Genomic DNA, 11,971 nt, shown 5'->3' on the forward strand with positions numbered 1-11,971 from the left:
ATCACCAAATTTGGAAAAAGGGCAAAACTAAAATAAATTAAATATTAAAGATAAATAAGGTAAAGTCATGCTATGTCCAAAATGTATATATGATTTAATACAGTAAGCTGATGTTTCCAATGAAAATTACAAGTTCCCTTAACAATAAAAAAGGTACTCACCACGCACATATAGGAGGACATGATAAATCATGAAAATAGAGGCAAATAAATTCTCCAGCACAAAATTAAATTATTTACATATCATTTTATTTAGTAACATACATCTTTCACCACATCTACTAACACAAGAAAGGCATTTTATTGAAATGGGTAACGGGAGAATTAAAACACAGAAGGCGTCAAAGATAAAAGTAAATTATAAAAGAACGAGTAATTTAAAAATTAAAATAAATATGGAAAGAAAGCTTAAATTCGAGAAGGTTTTTTTTTAAATGATAAAGAAAATTAAAGGTATAAAATGTTGATTTCAAATTTACAGAAATTGATTATAGTTATGCATTTAATTTAAGATAAAGGTTAAGAAAAAAATGTGAAAAGAAATCCCTCGATACGGACCGAAGTCCGCATCTCGGAGAACAAGAAAAGTTAACCTGCCCGAAGGCTCCAGAAAAAGAGAATGTAATTTAAAAAACCTTAAAAATTCCTTAACTGGGGTGGACCAGAAAAACTACGACCAATTAAAATTAAAGAGGCGGAGAGTTTGAAATTTAAAGTAAAGGGATTGGCTAGTTAGCCCCCCTAAAATTAAAAGAGGAAAAAGAAAGGCGTGAATAGAGGGGTTGGTTGACTTTCCCCACAGGAAGTGCGATGACCGCAACGACCATGAGAAAGGTCACCAAGAAAGTTAAAAAGATTGCTAAAATAAAAAAAGAGGAATAACGTTTAAAGAAAAAATTGAAGGCTTAAATAAAATTAGAAATAAAATTGTCACATTACATTAAGTGTATATGTGACAATACCCGGACAGACCGGAAATTTTTATAAAATTTTCGAAGTCGTAAGAAAATTTTAATTTTAAACAAATATTAATTAAAAAAATCAAAATATAAGAATTTTCCTCAATACAAAAAAAATGTTCCAAAAAGTTTGAAACAAAAATTTGCCTAAAATTCAAAATAACGAAAAATTAAAAAATTTTTTTAATAAAAATAGATACCATAAATTAAAATTCAAAACTTAGCATAAAAAGTAAAAGTAGAAAAAGATAAAATTGGAAAAAGAGTCACCCATTTCTGTACACAGCTCTGAATTTCTGTACTTAGCTACATAACCATTGTTACAGGCAAAAATCTGATATGTTAACATAACTCTTTGACGACACTGGAATGAAAAAACACAAAAACAGCAGTAATAGTTCATTTAAGCACAAAAAAAAAAACATTTTGAATCAACAGTAAATAACAGGTGATTATATGGTGAGCAAATATTGTTAAGGGCAACAAATTGGAAACATCAGTAAAAGTTTTAAAAAAAAATTTTAATACATGGATCTCAAACATATTGTGACGCAACTAAAGCGAGGAAGAAAAAAAACGAATAAGGCCAAATAAAACAAAAAGTATGTAAATACAATTACTAATAAATGTCAATTAAAATGACATAAAAGGAATAATAACATTAAATTGGAATCAAAAGTAAAATCGATTGCATTTTGCAATAAATAAACAATTTGTCAATTAGTAATATCAACATAATTATGAAATTTTGATTGGAAACGTCGTTTAGAACGCACTATGTTTGAGATAATCATACATTGAATTCATTGAACATAAAATATGTGAACCAAAAATACGCTAAACAGAATTAATGTTAACCATACACTCTAATAAAAAATAAAAATTTATAAGATATAGTGATAAAAGGATTGAAGAGAAAAATTGTTCATTAATTAGCAATATAACATTCAAATTGCTGACACAAAACTAAGTGCTTAAAATGAGTAAAATAAATTAAGAATTATTCTCCTATTCATGAATATAAGGTTTAACAAATAATATAAAGAACATCTTATCTAAGAAACATCTCATTTACTGATAAAAAATTATCGCAATTAATTAAATTGCAAGTTGAGAATAACAAGTATTGTACATTGAAGACTCAAAGTTTATTGTGTGATTGATAAGTCTATTTTTTCCAAAAAAAAAAAACGTCTCAGCTTGAAAATGGAAGATGAGAGAAATATTTTTCACGTTTTTGAAGAAGTGGGGGGGGGGATTTTCTTGACACTGTTTTACTGAAGGTGACACACAGGGTTCTGATGGTCATTCCCTGAGGTTGCCCAACAGAAGTACAATATCTTATCTCGTCATTTGATCCTTTCCTCCACAGAACTCACTCTTCAACCTTGGACATTGTGCGGAAGGATTCCCCTTCTGCAGGTGTTTTCCCCAATTAACGAAATTGATGAAACAGGAATCGACCAGGGGTTTTACAACATCCTGTCGTGGAAGAGGCCATAAAAATCTGTCTAAGCACTCCAGAGAAAGTAAGCAGTAAAATTCATGCTGTGTGCGATTTCAACTGGACAGCGCTTTCTCCTTCATCATATGACCTTATCGTCAATCTTCAAAAGATAAGGGACCCTGTCCTTGAAGACTCATCCATGAGACCAACAACGGGAGTTGAAAGTGGGGGTTCAAAAGTTATTCATTGGAGGGGAGATATTTCTTCTTGAAATTCTCAGAGCATGGAATGATGAGGAATAAAATAGGAAATTGTCCATTTTCACACAAATATGCTTAATAAGAAAACCTTTGTTTCATGATCAGGAATTGTGATAAAATAAAATATCAGTACAATTACAAATTTGAGATATTTGAAGAAATATCTATTTGATAAATAGCACTTAAGATATACACTATAAACACAAAATTATTGCAATTTATGTTAAAACTATATTATTGAGCATAATCGAACGAATGAAGAAAAATATAAAATGTCCAGTCACTCAAATTCAATACAACATAAGATTAAATAAAAAAAATTAGAAATTGATTTGAAAGTATACTAAAAAAATTAAAAATAAAGACAGAGTGTATGGTTACGTACATTAAATATTATTCATAGTGATCATATTTACAAAGAGTTCGCAAAATTCATGATAAACACAGTTAAAAAAAATGATTGGTAGTGACATTTATTTAAATTAATATTAAATATTTAGTTTACACAATTTGTATATTAATTGGTTAGGAAAATGTATACAAAGAATCTTGTATAATTATTATTTTTTTTTTTTTTAATAGTTCAACATGTGACCTCTTTTGTATATTTACTCATTTATACAAATAGTCATTAAATAATTAAAGCATCGTTAATTATAAAAGATTTAGTAAATAACGTACTATTATAACAACAATCTTAAAAAATATGATGGTAACAAACAAAATTGTTTTACGAAAGAAAATATTCATATAATTAAAAAAAAAATTTTTTTTTAAATACACTTAACAAATGAAGGAATGTTCTTAAACAAAGTAAAAAAATAGTTGTTTTACCTCAAAAGGTACTTAATTATTATTATTCTAAAATAATGAAGGTAAATTATTAAAATCATTTACATTAGTAAGTATATTTAAATTATTCAACAGGTTACGCAGATGATTTTTCCCATAGAGCATCAACACAATTCAATTTATTTAATAATTCACTTGAATCATTATTTTTTTTTTTTTTATATCATCTGGTTTCTTTAACCAGGAAATCATAATTTATCATCTGGTTTCTTTGACCAGGAATAACCTTCTGATTCATTTTTGATCAGGAAAATAAAATAACAATAAACTTCTGGTTCTATTTTGACCAGGGAAAATCAAAAAAAATTCTGGCTTAATTTACCAGCAAAAAAGTAAAAAGTGAGAAGAAAATTCCTTAATGAATAAAACCTTAATTAACAGTGGACCAGGGTTTGAACCTGGGCTTTTGCAGTGACGCAATGTACTTCATTTATACTATCGTATTAACCAACGTTAAACATCAGGAAGAACCTCTTAAAAAAAATATCATTCCCGAAAAATCGTTGAGCTCAGGTATTACCCAGAGCAATCAGGACATATTTTATCCCAATTATATTAATAAAGTAATCCCAAATAATAATTGAGGCATCTGTATTACCAGACACGATTCAGGAAATTCACTATCCCAAATATTTTTTTTTTTTTTTTTTGTAATAATTCAAATAAACACTAAATTATCAGATACACCATTAGGGAAATGGTAACAAAACCAATCAAATAAGCCTGCCAAATCTTATATCAAAACATAAATTCACAAAAATTGATAACATTAAATACTAAAAATTGGGAAGGACGAAAAAAAAAATTTTTTTTTTTTTGTTTGTTTGTAAGAAAGAAAATTGACCAAAAGAATAGTTTAGCCAGTAGATAGTAGAACCAAAATAACCTAATCAGGAAATTATTTAATTCTTAATATACATAAGATCACGTATAAATACAATTATGGTAAGTATATTTATTTGTAATTATATCTTTTTTTTTTATTATTCATAAATATAAAGCAAATTAACGTTTATGAAGGAAACAATTAGAATAGTTTGAAAAAAAAAAACTTTGAACCATTCCAATGAAAGATCCAAATGATGGGCAAAGTAGCAATCCTGAAAAATTACTGAAGACGTCTCCTCAGCTTGGTATGGCCAGCATACAACAAAACTTAAAACAAAATTGGGACTCAGTCCATCAATATGGAAACTTTGATTAATTTACCTCAAAATTAAATATATTTTATGTAGAATAATCGAACAAAATACACAACTTATTAGATTGTGTAAAAAAATTATAATCAAAGCACCTTGTTTTGTAAAATTAGCACTATTAAATAATATACATTACAGTTGATAGGAGCTAAAATATATATAAATACAAAATAAATCACTTTTGTAATATTATATTAGTATGCCTATTTAAAATGTTAGATACACAGTTAGATATAGTTCAATAAACACTTTGAGAATATTTTATGACATTCTTATAAATATATATAAATTTTATCACTACCAAATCAAATAGCAAAACACATAGAAAAAAATTCAAATAAGAACAAATGTATTGTTTCATTTAATTCATTACACCATAATAAAACCTAGGACCTCACAACAAAAACATACGGCACCATTTGTAAGAGTTTAATTTATAATTATTGGTGCGTAAAAAATTAAAATTAAGTTATTTGTGTAATTGTAGTTAATAGATTGAAATATTTGGTAAATGTACTAATAATTGGATATAGTCATGATTAAAAAATAGTTAGATAATGGAAATGTCGTGATAAAACAAATTAAGGCCGAAAGTATATATAGGTAATTATATTCAATTAAAGGGGATGTGATCGTTATGGAAAGTGGTAGTACAATGCTAATGTGGGATAACAATAACCCAATAGGTTCAAAGGGTCACAAAGTGTGAGGTTTGAACAAAATTGGATGATTTGGTATCACCAAATTTGGAAAAAGGGCAAAACTAAAATAAATTAAATATTAAAGATAAATAAGGTAAAGTCATGCTATGTCCAAAATGTATATATGATTTAATACAGTAAGCTGATGTTTCCAATGAAAATTACAAGTTCCCTTAACAATAAAAAAGGTACTCACCACGCACATATAGGAGGACATGATAAATCATGAAAATAGAGGCAAATAAATTCTCCAGCACAAAATTAAATTATTTACATATCATTTTATTTAGTAACATACATCTTTCACCACATCTACCAACACAAGAAAGGCATTTTATTGAAATGGGTAACGGGAGAATTAAAACACAGAAGGCGTCAAAGATAAAAGTAAATTATAAAAGAACGAGTAATTTAAAAATTAAAATAAATATGGAAAGAAAGCTTAAATTCGAGAAGGTTTTTTTTAAATGATAAAGAAAATTAAAGGTATAAAATGTTGATTTCAAATTTACAGAAATTGATTATAGTTATGCATTTAATTTAAGATAAAGGTTAAGAAAAAAATGTGAAAAGAAATCCCTCGATACGGACCGAAGTCCGCATCTCGGAGAACAAGAAAAGTTAACCTGCCCGAAGGCTCCAGAAAAAGAGAATGTAATTTAAAAAACCTTAAAAATTCCTTAACTGGGGTGGACCAGAAAAACTACGACCAATTAAAATTAAAGAGGCGGAGAGTTTGAAATTTAAAGTAAAGGGATTGGCTAGTTAGCCCCCCTAAAATTAAAAGAGGAAAAAGAAAGGCGTGAATAGAGGGGTTGGTTGACTTTCCCCACAGGAAGTGCGATGACCGCAACGACCATGAGAAAGGTCACCAAGAAAGTTAAAAAGATTGCTAAAATAAAAAAAGAGGAATAACGTTTAAAGAAAAAATTGAAGGCTTAAATAAAATTAGAAATAAAATTGTCACATTACATTAAGTGTATATGTGACAATACCCGGACAGACCGGAAATTTTTATAAAATTTTCGAAGTCGTAAGAAAATTTTAATTTTAAACAAATATTAATTAAAAAAATCAAAATATAAGAATTTTCCTCAATACAAAAAAAATGTTCCAAAAAGTTTGAAACAAAAATTTGCCTAAAATTCAAAATAACGAAAAATTAAAAAATTTTTTTAATAAAAATAGATACCATAAATTAAAATTCAAAACTTAGCATAAAAAGTAAAAGTAGAAAAAGATAAAATTGGAAAAAGAGTCACCCATTTCTGTACACAGCTCTGAATTTCTGTACTTAGCTACATAACCATTGTTACAGGCAAAAATCTGATATGTTAACATAACTCTTTGACGACACTGGAATGAAAAAACACAAAAACAGCAGTAATAGTTCATTTAAGCACAAAAAAAAAAACATTTTGAATCAACAGTAAATAACAGGTGATTATATGGTGAGCAAATATTGTTAAGGGCAACAAATTGGAAACATCAGTAAAAGTTTTAAAAAAAAATTTTAATACATGGATCTCAAACATATTGTGACGCAACTAAAGCGAGGAAGAAAAAAAACGAATAAGGCCAAATAAAACAAAAAGTATGTAAATACAATTACTAATAAATGTCAATTAAAATGACATAAAAGGAATAATAACATTAAATTGGAATCAAAAGTAAAATCGATTGCATTTTGCAATAAATAAACAATTTGTCAATTAGTAATATCAACATAATTATGAAATTTTGATTGGAAACGTCGTTTAGAACGCACTATGTTTGAGATAATCATACATTGAATTCATTGAACATAAAATATGTGAACCAAAAATACGCTAAACAGAATTAATGTTAACCATACACTCTAATAAAAAATAAAAATTTATAAGATATAGTGATAAAAGGATTGAAGAGAAAAATTGTTCATTAATTAGCAATATAACATTCAAATTGCTGACACAAAACTAAGTGCTTAAAATGAGTAAAATAAATTAAGAATTATTCTCCTATTCATGAATATAAGGTTTAACAAATAATATAAAGAACATCTTATCTAAGAAACATCTCATTTACTGATAAAAAATTATCGCAATTAATTAAATTGCAAGTTGAGAATAACAAGTATTGTACATTGAAGACTCAAAGTTTATTGTGTGATTGATAAGTCTATTTTTTCCAAAAAAAAAAAAACGTCTCAGCTTGAAAATGGAAGATGAGAGAAATATTTTTCACGTTTTTGAAGAAGTGGGGGGGGGGGGGATTTTCTTGACACTGTTTTACTGAAGGTGACACACAGGGTTCTGATGGTCATTCCCTGAGGTTGCCCAACAGAAGTACAATATCTTATCTCGTCATTTGATCCTTTCCTCCACAGAACTCACTCTTCAACCTTGGACATTGTGCGGAAGGATTCCCCTTCTGCAGGTGTTTTCCCCAATTAACGAAATTGATGAAACAGGAATCGACCAGGGGTTTTACAACATCCTGTCGTGGAAGAGGCCATAAAAATCTGTCTAAGCACTCCAGAGAAAGTAAGCAGTAAAATTCATGCTGTGTGCGATTTCAACTGGACAGCGCTTTCTCCTTCATCATATGACCTTATCGTCAATCTTCAAAAGATAAGGGACCCTGTCCTTGAAGACTCATCCATGAGACCAACAACGGGAGTTGAAAGTGGGGGTTCAAAAGTTATTCATTGGAGGGGAGATATTTCTTCTTGAAATTCTCAGAGCATGGAATGATGAGGAATAAAATAGGAAATTGTCCATTTTCACACAAATATGCTTAATAAGAAAACCTTTGTTTCATGATCAGGAATTGTGATAAAATAAAATATCAGTACAATTACAAATTTGAGATATTTGAAGAAATATCTATTTGATAAATAGCACTTAAGATATACACTATAAACACAAAATTATTGCAATTTATGTTAAAACTATATTATTGAGCATAATCGAACGAATGAAGAAAAATATAAAATGTCCAGTCACTTAAATTCAATACAACATAAGATTAAATAAAAAAAATTAGAAATTGATTTGAAAGTATACTAAAAAAATTAAAAATAAAGACAGAGTGTATGGTTACGTACATTAAATATTATTCATAGTGATCATATTTACAAAGAGTTCGCAAAATTCATGATAAACACAGTTAAAAAAAATGATTGGTAGTGACATTTATTTAAATTAATATTAAATATTTAGTTTACACAATTTGTATATTAATTGGTTAGGAAAATGTATACAAAGAATCTTGTATAATTATTATTTTTTTTTTTTTTAATAGTTCAACATGTGACCTCTTTTGTATATTTACTCATTTATACAAATAGTCATTAAATAATTAAAGCATCGTTAATTATAAAAGATTTAGTAAATAACGTACTATTATAACAACAATCTTAAAAAATATGATGGTAACAAACAAAATTGTTTTACGAAAGAAAATATTCATATAATTAAAAAAAAATTTTTTTTTAAATACACTTAACAAATGAAGGAATGTTCTTAAACAAAGTAAAAAAATAGTTGTTTTACCTCAAAAGGTACTTAATTATTATTATTCTAAAATAATGAAGGTAAATTATTAAAATCATTTACATTAGTAAGTATATTTAAATTATTCAACAGGTTACGCAGATGATTTTTCCCATAGAGCATCAACACAATTCAATTTATTTAATAATTCACTTGAATCATTATTTTTTTTTTTTTTTTATATCATCTGGTTTCTTTAACCAGGAAATCATAATTTATCATCTGGTTTCTTTGACCAGGAATAACCTTCTGATTCATTTTTGATCAGGAAAATAAAATAACAATAAACTTCTGGTTCTATTTTGACCAGGGAAAATCAAAAAAAATTCTGGCTTAATTTACCAGCAAAAAAGTAAAAAGTGAGAAGAAAATTCCTTAATGAATAAAACCTTAATTAACAGTGGACCAGGGTTTGAACCTGGGCTTTTGCAGTGACGCAATGTACTTCATTTATACTATCGTATTAACCAACGTTAAACATCAGGAAGAACCTCTTAAAAAAAATATCATTCCCGAAAAATCGTTGAGCTCAGGTATTACCCAGAGCAATCAGGACATATTTTATCCCAATTATATTAATAAAGTAATCCCAAATAATAATTGAGGCATCTGTATTACCAGACACGATTCAGGAAATTCACTATCCCAAATATTTTTTTTTTTTTTTTTGTAATAATTCAAATAAACACTAAATTATCAGATACACCATTAGGGAAATGGTAACAAAACCAATCAAATAAGCCTGCCAAATCTTATATCAAAACATAAATTCACAAAAATTGATAACATTAAATACTAAAAATTGGGAAGGACGAAAAAAAAAATTTTTTTTTTTTTGTTTGTTTGTAAGAAAGAAAATTGACCAAAAGAATAGTTTAGCCAGTAGATAGTAGAACCAAAATAACCTAATCAGGAAATTATTTAATTCTTAATATACATAAGATCACGTATAAATACAATTATGGTAAGTATATTTATTTGTAATTATATCTTTTTTTTTTATTATTCATAAATATAAAGCAAATTAACGTTTATGAAGGAAACAATTAGAATAGTTTGAAAAAAAAAAACTTTGAACCATTCCAATGAAAGATCCAAATGATGGGCAAAGTAGCAATCCTGAAAAATTACTGAAGACGTCTCCTCAGCTTGGTATGGCCAGCATACAACAAAACTTAAAACAAAATTGGGACTCAGTCCATCAATATGGAAACTTTGATTAATTTACCTCAAAATTAAATATATTTTATGTAGAATAATAGAACAAAATACACAACTTATTAGATTGTGTAAAAAAATTATAATCAAAGCACCTTGTTTTGTAAAATTAGCACTATTAAATAATATACATTACAGTTGATAGGAGCTAAAATATATATAAATACAAAATAAATCACTTTTGTAATATTATATTAGTATGCCTATTTAAAATGTTAGATACACAGTTAGATATAGTTCAATAAACACTTTGAGAATATTTTATGACATTCTTATAAATATATATAAATTTTATCACTACCAAATCAAATAGCAAAACACATAGAAAAAAATTCAAATAAGAACAAATGTATTGTTTCATTTAATTCATTACACCATAATAAAACCTAGGACCTCACAACAAAAACATACGGCACCATTTGTAAGAGTTTAATTTATAATTATTGGTGCGTAAAAAATTAAAATTAAGTTATTTGTGTAATTGTAGTTAATAGATTGAAATATTTGGTAAATGTACTAATAATTGGATATAGTCATGATTAAAAAATAGTTAGATAATGGAAATGTCGTGATAAAACAAATTAAGGCCGAAAGTATATATAGGTAATTATATTCAATTAAAGGGGATGTGATCGTTATGGAAAGTGGTAGTACAATGCTAATGTGGGATAACAATAACCCAATAGGTTCAAAGGGTCACAAAGTGTGAGGTTTGAACAAAATTGGATGATTTGGTATCACCAAATTTGGAAAAAGGGCAAAACTAAAATAAATTAAATATTAAAGATAAATAAGGTAAAGTCATGCTATGTCCAAAATGTATATATGATTTAATACAGTAAGCTGATGTTTCCAATGAAAATTACAAGTTCCCTTAACAATAAAAAAGGTACTCACCACGCACATATAGGAGGACATGATAAATCATGAAAATAGAGGCAAATAAATTCTCCAGCACAAAATTAAATTATTTACATATCATTTTATTTAGTAACATACATCTTTCACCACATCTACCAACACAAGAAAGGCATTTTATTGAAATGGGTAACGGGAGAATTAAAACACAGAAGGCGTCAAAGATAAAAGTAAATTATAAAAGAACGAGTAATTTAAAAATTAAAATAAATATGGAAAGAAAGCTTAAATTCGAGAAGGTTTTTTTTTAAATGATAAAGAAAATTAAAGGTATAAAATGTTGATTTCAAATTTACAGAAATTGATTATAGTTATGCATTTAATTTAAGATAAAGGTTAAGAAAAAAATGTGAAAAGAAATCCCTCGATACGGACCGAAGTCCGCATCTCGGAGAACAAGAAAAGTTAACCTGCCCGAAGGCTCCAGAAAAAGAGAATGTAATTTAAAAAACCTTAAAAATTCCTTAACTGGGGTGGACCAGAAAAACTACGACCAATTAAAATTAAAGAGGCGGAGAGTTTGAAATTTAAAGTAAAGGGATTGGCTAGTTAGCCCCCCTAAAATTAAAAGAGGAAAAAGAAAGGCGTGAATAGAGGGGTTGGTTGACTTTCCCCACAGGAAGTGCGATGACCGCAACGACCATGAGAAAGGTCACCAAGAAAGTTAAAAAGATTGCTAAAATAAAAAAAGAGGAATAACGTTTAAAGAAAAAATTGAAGGCTTAAATAAAATTAGAAATAAAATTGTCACATTACATTAAGTGTATATGTGACACTTGCTATAGCTGGGCTGTGTGCTGGCGAGCATATGTCCTTACATATTACTTTAGACTTAGTGTTTTCATTGAATATCGTGAAAGAGGCCTTATTACCAAAAAATTG

The sequence above is a fragment of the Parasteatoda tepidariorum genome, chromosome 10 (genome assembly GCF_982258835.1).
Source record: "Parasteatoda tepidariorum strain Cologne lab strain chromosome 10, Ptep-v5.0, whole genome shotgun sequence".
Taxonomy (NCBI): domain Eukaryota; kingdom Metazoa; phylum Arthropoda; class Arachnida; order Araneae; family Theridiidae; genus Parasteatoda; species Parasteatoda tepidariorum.